Raw genomic sequence first — 10,852 nt, 5'->3', positions numbered from 1 at the left:
CCTCGCTCCTGGCGGCTGTCATCCCGGGATTCTCTCCCCTTCTCCTTGTAACAAAAGATTAGCACAACGTACAATGTTCACAGTGCAACTGCTTAATCATAACTATGCAGCTGTGGCTGCTGATAACAACAATAAAAGTTGCAAGGTTTGGTTCAAATCTTCAGGGGCTCGATACCAACAGTGCCTGGTCTGTATTATTCTTTACTGGATGTCTTAACTGCACCGCCAGCCCTGGTTAGTCTGACAGCAAAGGGCACTACGGCTCCCACCACAACAGCCTTTCTTTCTATGCCATTCCTAAATGATACTTCCTGTGTATGCTCCATGTTCTCCTTTCTTTCAATCCTTAAAAAATTCCTCTTCTGTTATTTCCATCTTCTGTTATTTCTGGCTGTTTTTTATCTTGCTGCTCACAGCTTCACATCCTTTCCATTTCTCCTTCATCTCCCGAGCTGTAGGAAAAACTGCCTCTGCCTGTCCCAGCCACCTCCTTGCCAAGTCCTTAGCTGGTCAGAGGTCAGCTTTGAAGATCCTGTCTCTAATCAGTGGAACAACATGTGCTGAGCCAGCACCAAGAGCCCCCCAGAGAATCTGCTGATTGTTCTTGTTGTTGTTGTGGGTACATAAAGACAAAGAGACTTGCCACAGTTTTCAAAGAACCAACTCCTTCATGAGTTCATACTATTAACAGTAATTGGAGGTTGTATAAACAGGTCCCCAAAGTTAGCACAGCCCTGACACACAGAGGATATTGAGGCCTAAAATGTCATATGTAAATGTTTCTCTGGGGCATCTGCTCTCCAAAATGCTGTGGAAAGCTGAAGAGCCTTCACATGAGCTGGGTGGATGCCAGCATATCATAGATGTGAGCTTTATGTCTGAAAGCTGTTCCCCAGAATGGTAGGTTCTGAGGCTCAGGCTGGGCTTTAAAGGAGTTTGATCTAACATCACCAAATCCCTGATAGATGGTTATTTTTGCTCAACTCCCCCTGTATCTGCCCCCAGAAAACAAACCAAATGAATCAAAAAACCCTCTCCAAACCCCAAAACACAAACTGAATGTCTAACCAAAAAAATCCCCAAAGATACTGAAGTAAAGATTTTACTAGATTACTAAAAATGTCATGTTGTATCCATGTTATATGGGAGAACAAGGAGATTTAGACCTCTTGCACTGTATAAACTTTAGCTTAAGGGGTAAATTAGTATTTTTTTTTATTCTGTTTATATTGCAAGATTACTTTGTTTTATGGCATTTATATTTGATAAAAGCATCTTTGCTTTTATCAAATAGTTAATGCCACATGTAGAGCATGGGCATCCCCCCATCAGCAAAGTGATGTCAGCAAATTATCCTCTTTGGTCTCCTATTTATCAAATAGTTAGTACCACATTCCTTTGCTTCCAATCACTCTTGATAAGTTTACATGCACGTATCAATAAAGCACATTAAAACTGTAAATGTTTCTATAAAAGCTATTAGTTTAATACTGAAGAGGAAGGTCGAGGTTGGAAGAATGTTAAAACAAAGACAGGAGAATGTGAGAGATGAATAGGATTTGGTGTTTTATAAATTTTGCCTTGAAGGATGAATTAAAAAAAATAGTAAAATTCAGAAATAATAAAGACTGCACTAGGCTAGAAAACATATGCTGATACCTCAGTAATTTGAGAATGTTGGGCCTGTATGTTAATAAAATCATTCTCTCCAAGCAATAAAAATAAGTAGCTAGAATTAGCCTTGTCAGTGTCTATCTTAAGCACAAAGGTGAAAAAAACCCCAAAGCCAAATGTTTAATTCATATGATTTATGATTTCTGTTGATTACATCTGCTAGAAACTTTTGGCTTATGTAAAAAGAGATGTATTACGTCATATTGGATCTGCACACCACACACACTTCCTTAATTACTTTCGCCATAGTTATTGTGGTTATAACTGGTTGTGGTTGTAAAATTACTGCTCAAGAGGTCATGTTAATGTTTCTCTAAAAGTGCTAATCTCATTTTTTACGGGTTTTTACTACCAGTGTACCATAATAGGAATGGAAGAGGAGCCAGACCCATGGTGGAGTATTCTGTGAAATCTCTGCCGAGATAAAATAACAAGACCCAGGACTTTGCAGATTTGAACACAGCTTTTGATGGATGACCTAGCACTGCAAAGGGCCAGATCCTTTCGTTTTCTTTTGCCTTTCCTTTCCTTTTTTATGTAAGGGACCAAAGTCTGTAACTGAAGCTGGGCTGTGTTTTCGACTCCCGCTGGCCGTAGGCTGCTGTCTGGGACCGCAGCGCGGCTGCAGGTGAGACGGGCTTTTCCCGAGGGAGTGGTGGGGATGCCTCGCTCTGGTCTGAAGGTGGCACTGCGAGGCTGTGTGTGGAAGGCGCTGCAGGAGCTGCAGGCTGCTGTTGGCTCTGTTAGCTCTGTGTGGCACGCAGTCCAACCTGGCATGCTCAGGTGAAATAGGGAACGATGTATTCTGCTGCTCTTCCCTGTTCCTTGCGTGCTGAGTACGGAGAGCTACCCAGCATATGTGGAAGTCGCTGGTTTGATCTGAAGCAGCGATGAATGTGACTCCAGCTACCCAAATGAAATCTGAAGACAAGTCATTAATTCTCTGAGGAGCCTCTGAGACTGCCGTGACCTCCTTGTACTCAGTGCCTTTGGCCAGCTGACTTCATCTGAAAACAACTGGGATCATCTGAGCATTGTCATCTTCAGCTTCCCCAGGAGCTGGCCTCAATCTGTGAACACATTTGTCAATGTGAGCTTGTGCAGCTCACACCTAAGAACTACTAGCACTGAAGCCAGCATTAGGCAGACATTGCATCACTCTCTCGCAAGTACAAAAGTGATATCCATGTATTTTAAATAACAAGAAATGTAGTAATCCTTCTCATTAGATTAGGACCTTGCTTTTAGAGGGACCTTAACCCACTTCACATGATGCGCAGGTAGACTGAATTCCTTATCCTCAAGGGACCTTGGTCAAGGGACCAAGCACCTAAGAGGTGTAAACTAGTGCAGTCCCACTGCCACAGCAGTGCTGAGGGGATGGCACTACACCAAGGTTGTCACCTGCTCAAGGCCATCTGAAGGCAGAGCAAGGGAAGGATCAAACCAGTCCAACCCCAGGCAATCACCCTGGGGTTACCAGGGCAGTCCTTTAAAGACTTACATGTACTCTGTCTTACACCACTAAAAATATGACATCCAGAGAAATATGGTGTATAATGGTAGTTATGTATGGAAATTTATGGGTTGGATGCTTCTAAAATCATGGGCTCATCCCTCCACTGCTGGGTCAGAGTGATGAGAGCTGAAGAAAGAGACTGCAAAGGTACATTGGTGCTGTAACTGAACTCCTTTATTTTGACCCATGGCGAACTTTTCCAAAAATAAATATGAAGACCACAAGATATGCTACTGGAAGCTGGTGACAGCTATAGAATGCCATGTTGTGTGCTAAACATCTGCTTTATTCTTTCACCAGTGGGTGTAGGTAGTAGGAGCCACACTGCCCAACCTGATATTGTGAAAAATTACCACAAGATGGCATAAGCTCATTTTAGGATAGCTTTATTCTATAGCACAGAGATTCAAATTTGCCCTGACATTGGAATGAATACTATGTCTTTTTTATTTGTGCAGAACCCTGCTTTAGGTGTTGTGTCCAGGGAGGCACTTTTATCAACATGAAGCTATATAGATATGCTATATTTAGAAAAGAAATGCACAGAATAGGGGAAAAAATTAAAGCAAATCAGACTATAGGCGGCAGCTTTTAAAAAGAGTTAGTGAGTTAATTTTTCAGGAATCACATAAATAGAGTGAAGGGGTGTAAATACTTATTTCAGCATGTCAAGGGATGCACAGGAAAATGAAGACAACAGAAAATTGGGACTTATTATTAGCATACATAAGTTGTTGCCAGTGTCTAGAATTACAGGCAGATTGATTTGACACCCGTGTTTTATGAAGTTAGCCTCATGGTGTCACCAATTAACTTCTCTGTTGGTGAAATGATGATAATGGGATATAATTGGCTGCATATGTTCACTTTTAGAATTAGGAAATGGCTGAGTGGTTTGATATTTTTAATACCATACACTTGAACTGGAAGATTTGTTAGCAGATTTCTGAGAGACACGAGGTCATATTCATGTTCTCCCTTTCATCTCTCAAATCAGTTCTCCCTGTTCAGAAGAACTCATATATAAGGAAAAGGTCTCTCATTTGGGTCCTGTTTCTCAAGTGAATATCCTTGAAGACACAATACAGCAGCCTGTATTCAATTCTGACTCTTTGGTTTCATGGAATTCCTGCAGCACCATGAGGCAGTCTGCTTTCTGGGCACAGTCAGTATCACTGCAGAACGGGAGGCACCTCTGGAGAGATCTTCAGTCCGTGGATCACCATTTTCTGTCTGAGTGCAGAGTGGATCACCTTCTCCCCACTGGCTTTTTTTTTTTTTTTTATTGGGAGACAATGCAAGCTTTGAAAAATTAACACAGACACCTAAAAGTAGGAACTATCAAACCCTACCCCCAAAGGTTGATCTTCCTTTCTCCAGGCCTTGCTTGTGCTGATGGAGATAGCCCAGTGATGGAGCACCAGACTGGTGGGGAAAACCCATGGAATTCCCAGAGCCTCTGCCCTTTGTCTGTCCCCTGCCTTTCTGCCTCTCCAGTGGTCCATTGCTGCCAGCTTGCTCTCAGCATCTTCTGCTTGCACCTGCTTTTGGAAGCAGCCAGGAAATGTGTTCATTCAGTTTATGCTACATTATTTTGCAGCTTTTAGGCCTGCTACTGGCAGTTCATCATTCCACTGGAATTAAAATGGGCAACCTCTTGTTCAGGTTTGGTGGGTAGAGCCAAATTTCAATATGCTTATCTTCTTCTCTAAACTGTTGCATTCCATAATACACACAGCCTGTAGTGTCATCCTTCCCCGTGAAAGCTGTTTTCATTAAACAATCTAAACAGACTGTGAAGCTCTTGGAATATGCTTGGTTTTTTAGTGCACCGATGTGATTCAAGGGAGACCTGGTGGGACACAGGCTGGCAGTACCAAGTTGTGCTCTGTGAAGAGAGCTCTCTCTGACCAGCAAAAGAGTTTTCTGGTCACAAGTTTCTGTGCTTTTCAGCCTCAGTGTTGTTAAAATAAGCTGCAACTGCATGTAATGCTTTCCTGATACTGCTCTCCCTCCTGAAGGTAGTGATATGCAGCCATGAAAGCAGCCATGCATCCTGGGTCAGGCCAGCTTCTATGTAAAAAGGCCAGAGAATGTCACACTGCACATGTGTCGTGGATGTAAGGAGAGATCAGCAGCTGGAAGAGGGCTGGGAGAAGAGAAGGCAGTCATGTGTGAGGGGATGTCCCTATGACTAAAATCTCCTTGTGGTTTTTCCTGAGCCTGGAGATGTGATCTGTGCCAAGGCAGTTTGAGAAGACTGAGTCTGCACTGCAGTCAGTTAAGGCTTTCATTGCTAAATATGTGACAAATTTCTCCAAAGCCACAGAATATTTCTGTTCTAAAAGCTGCAAGATCAGAATTTTCCAAGTTGCTATTATATACTTATAAAGCATTCCACAAAAGAAAATCTCTTAGTAACTGATACATTTGACTGGATCAGATTTTTGGTTATTTCTTTTTTAGGCATTCATAAAATTCAGAATACCTGAGGTCCAAAGTGGATTTTTTTTATACACAACAGTTTTTGCATGAAATAAAATAAAATAAAATAAAATTCACCTTTCATTTTCTAAAACAGAAATAATTAATCTGCTCCATGTGCAGGAGGTGTGCAAACTCCTTTGTGCTACAAAAACGACCGCCAGACATGTTCACAAGTGTCTCAAGGAAGAATTCATGCCTAAATATAATGATATCCGTGTAAGAAGTGAGTCTCAGTTCCCAAAATGCAATTCTATCTCTGGTAATGCATGTCATTTTTCATGACTGTGTTTCTGCCTGGTTCACTTTCACTTTTAGATAACCTTGTAGCTAGTTTTGCCTTGTAGCTATTCTTTTCCATAGTATTTTTTTGAAAATGCACATTTGAAAATACTTGTGGCTTATGAAGAAACTTCCTTGATTTGTCATTTTTGTAAAAAAAGAAATTCTGACATGTTGATTAAAATGAATGGGGATGGATTTACACAGGCCTATGGTGCTAGTGGCTGAATATTGCTATTGATGGCTTATATAAAACATGTTTCATGATTTTATCAAGCATCCAGGTTGTTGCTGTCACACAAAACCCACCCAGATCTGTTATCACCAGTTAGAGGAGAGTTTGAAGACAAATGAGAAAGACATGTTTTTCAGCAGATGTTACAGAATTTGTAAGTCTGTCTTGAGACTTGACCCTCACTGTGTTTCTCTTTCAAAGTCAGCTCAATGTTTTTATTCCCTGTGGTCTTTCAAGTGCGTTTTATCTACAGCAATGCCTACAAATGGGTACATCAGAGGCACCAGCTCTTCACAAATGGCTCTTGCTGTTACAAGTGCCCCAGAAGAGCTGTACTAGTTTTTGCTGGGATAGAGTTAATTTTCTCACAGTGGCTCGTATGGGGCTGTGTTTTGGATTTGTGCTGAACACAGGGTTGATAATATCAAGATGTTTTTGTTATTGCTGAGCAGGGCTTACACAGAGCCAAGTTTTCTACTTTTCATAATGGGATGCTGGTGAGGGAGTTGGGGGGTTCCTGAGAGGAGACACATCCAGGGCAGGTGACTTCAAATGACCAAAGTGATATTCCAGACCATAAGACATCCTGCTCCGTATATAAAGCGGGGGGAAGAAGAGGGAGGTGGGGGGATGTTTGGATTCATGATGTTTTTCCTCCCACGTAACCATTATGTGTGATGGGGCCCTGCTCTCCTGGGGATGACAGAACACCTGCCTGCCCATGAGAAGCAGGGAATTAATTCTTTCTTTTGTTTTGTTTGTGTGCTTCTGTGCATTTTGTTTTTCCTATTACACTGCCTTTATCTCAACCCATGAGTTTTCTGACTTTCACCCTTCCTGTTCTCTCCCCTGTCTCACTGGTTGGGGACTGAATGAGTGGCTGTGTGGCACTTGGTGGTTGGCTCAGACTAAACCACGAGAGCAAATACCTTTCTCAGCCATGAGGGCAGGTATATTCTATATTCTGCAGTCTCTCCTTCTGCTTAAAATAATGTGTTTAAGCCTGATTCTTTTGTATTAAGGTCCCTTTGGATCACTCTGGAAATCTAACTATCCTGAAAGCAGGTATGGGTGGAAGACTCAGAGTCCAGAATTGAGCTTGTAGCTTTTCTGCAGCTGTACACCATGTGAGACCAGGGATGGTGCTTTAGTTCAGTCAGGGGCAAAGACATTCAGAGTAGATTCCCATGGAAGCATCCCAAAACAGATACCTGCCTACATCTACTTGGATACTTGCACATGTGCCCATCTGTCAGGATGGCAGTGAGCCCAGAAGAGTTGGATCCTCTACATAGGCACTGCTGCTGTGCCAGACGTGGTGTTTGGTACCTGACCTCTGTAACCAGGCAAGTGACTCCTCAAACAGCTCCCACATACCTACCTGAGCAATGTTTTTTCACTTCTGAGTACACTTTCCCTGATTTCCCCTGCAGTGAGGACTGATGGGCCATTTGCCAGACCCATGGATTGCTTTGCAGTAGGCAGTTTGAAAACTCTCACATGCCTTCTCCTTTTAAGGGACAAGTAGCATTTGCCAGTAAAGGTCTTGGGCCTTTCCAAGACAGGTCATGCCACTGTCAGTCCATAGCAATAGGAAAACAATGACTTTAAAAAACAAAAGGAGAAAATCATGCTGAGTTCAAAGCACAAATTGAACTCTTTGATTGCTGTGTGGATGAATTGTTGCCTGAGAATATAGATGGTCTTGTCCATAAGCAAAAGAAGAGAAAAGGTTTTCTGTGCTGGAAAGTAAAGAAAAACAGAAATGGAATGGATCAAAATTTTAGCCACACCTGAAAATACCAATTGCTGTTGGCTGTCTACAGGAACACCATGATCCTTTAAAGCTATACAAATACACATTTGCAAGCTTCTATCTATTAAGCCATGAAAGCTCTGTGTGTTGATTTCAACAGTATCTAGATGGACAAAGTAAATTAAAACAATTCAATGTAATAGAAGCAGGGCAAGTCAGCTTCTTCTGGGATACCAAAGAGGATAATTTTCTGACATCACTTTGCTGATGGGGGGATGCCCATGCTCTACATATCACTGACTTTGTGTAATGTTTTGGCTCGGGATTAAATTTTACTGCTGCTGAGACTTATAACAACTCTTGCAGCTCCAGAAATCAGATTTGGGTCTGCGTAAGGTCCTTAAATATAAAGCTAATGTAAACAGTGTAGGACTTAATGGAAATCCTATAAATGTGTAAATCTAGTGGATTTATTTCCTGAAGGAGTAACAAGGGCTAGTTGTGCAAAAGCTACAATTGATCCAGCATACCTGACTCTATATTTTGTAATGTGTTTTTTACAGCAGTGTTTAAGCACCTTATGCATCAAGGAGATTCACACAGATTAAGACAGAAGGCTGATTTCAATCCCTCCTTTGGAAACCAATGCAAAGTTATTTTGGATGATCTCCTAGGCGGTTTCTGTTGAATACATATAAGAAGGTAGTCTGCATGATGGAATAAGGCAACATAGTACAACCCTGCTCTTGTTTCTCATGGGAGAAAACTCCACAGCTGTGGATGCTTTATACTGTGTTCTTCTTTCATCTTCTGCATCTTGTGCATGATTTGGTACCTTTCCTCTGCAGAAGGGCTCAGAATATATTTGTTAGTAGTTAATAGTAGTGTCACTCCATCTGATATTGTTAAAGGAGATTTTGGGAGATTTGCCCATAGGCTGTCAATGCTAAAATTGTATTGAAAGGCTTCTAACAAGATTTAAGTTCTTAGTCTGGACTTGTGATGTAACAGGATAACTCAAATCATGCTCACGGTCCATAGTGATAGGAGAAGGTCCTGCATCTGAATAAACAATTAGTATTTACATTAAAAATTCCAGACACAAATTGGAAAGAAGTCCAGAGCCAGGATACTGAAGCTTTCTCTATTGGAGACCTTAGCAAAAATTGCTCTAGATCATCCTCAGATTAAGTCCCCAGCCAATTAATACCTCTTGCCTTTTCCAGCTTAATTTCTGATTCCTCATTGACAAATTGAAAATTAAAAACCGCTAGGATTCATTAAAATGCAAATATAGAGGTTTTTAAATATATTTTATTGCTATCAGCAAAGAGGTTGTTTGCCTGGGTTACTCCAACATAGCCCAGCAGTGCTGAGCGGTTCAGAGGAGTCATTGTTAGGAGGGTTTAAAAGACTTCTGGCCCTAAATATGCTGTTTAGGCCCTGCTGTCTTGATTTTACATTTCCCCTATCAAATTAACATCACTCAAGGTGATTAATGTCTTGTCACTCTACAAATGGTTTCCACAAAATATAAGTCATGGCCATATTTTCATATCATCTTGTCTTTGTGACTAACCAAAAGGAATTCTAGTAAACTTTTAAGACCAGCACATATCTATTTTTTTTCTTAGCCAGGGAAATGGTTTCTTTTGACTTTTCTGAGTAACATACTTGCACACTGTGCATTAAAATTCACTGAGATTAGGAGAATGTCTCAACCCTAAATATTACCAACCTGTATTTCTGAAAAATTAGAATATTCCTTCAGGGTTGGGAGAGTCCTGACTGAGCTGATAATAAGATTACACACTGATAGGCAACCTTCCTTTGGAATTAAACTTCAGTACATATTCAGTTTTTGATACTGTAGATAACAACTTCAGTCCTGTAATAGCAATCAGACTTTTTTAGTGGCATGTCACTAATAATTTCTGTTATTAAAGTATTTCTATTCAACCTGTTGTTATTATTCCAATTTGAATCATAACTTCTGCCACAATACACTTAGAGGTTACTAAAAATTTCGGTGAAAACTTATAGTAGTTGCTGAACCTTTTTCCCTTTCTCTTGGGCTTTGTTGTACTTTAAACAAGTATGCCAATAGTACTTTACTTGGGTCTTTTTCTTTGCCAGTTTTTTTTTTTTTTTTTTCTTTTCTTTTTTTTAAGGGAGGGTATATCATACACCATTGACCAGAACTTTTCTAATTAAATTTTCTTATTATTGGTTTTCTCTTGGCTTGCACAGCTTGTATTTTAGTTGCTCCTCTAAACCTCTGTACATTTATGTAAAATTCAAGCTGGAGAGCGATGCTTGTATCTTCCTGCTTTTCACTTAAAAGAGAGGCATTGAATTAGTCTTTGGTCTGAAATATGTTGGTTTCAAAATGACCGTAAGTGGATGATTGTGCATAAATGTCAGCATCTCAGGAGCAGGTAGAAACTCCGGAATGTCACACACAGGATCTTCTTGTCCCAACAGCAACAATCATGTTTGTAAAAAGTCGAAGAGTTGCCAAAATGCAAATAATTCTTAAATTATGAGACTCAACAACATGGCAGATAATAAAACTGTGTGAGTCTAATTATATTTTAAATTATTTAAATAAGTAATAAAATTAGAAAGTGATCTTCCATTCTTAAGTTGTAAAACTTTAGTATATTATCTTAGCTATTATCAATGAAGTAAATTTTTTAGTTCCCTGTCCATTTATATTTGGCTGAATAATTATTCTAATCCCCTTTTATTATTTAGATGATGTATTATTAACTGAATCCCTTACAAGTTTTTCTTTTGTGACTGATGTATTTAACATATAAAACTTTGCCAAATAATATTCAAGAAAGGTTCTTCTTAAACAGAAATTCATACAACAGGTTCTCCTTTCTAAAAATCCTTA

Source organism: Sylvia atricapilla, chromosome 3, assembly GCF_009819655.1.
Source record: "Sylvia atricapilla isolate bSylAtr1 chromosome 3, bSylAtr1.pri, whole genome shotgun sequence".
Lineage (NCBI taxonomy): Eukaryota > Metazoa > Chordata > Aves > Passeriformes > Sylviidae > Sylvia > Sylvia atricapilla.
The sequence above is the reverse complement of the archived record's forward strand: the minus strand, read 5'-3'. Positions refer to the sequence as shown.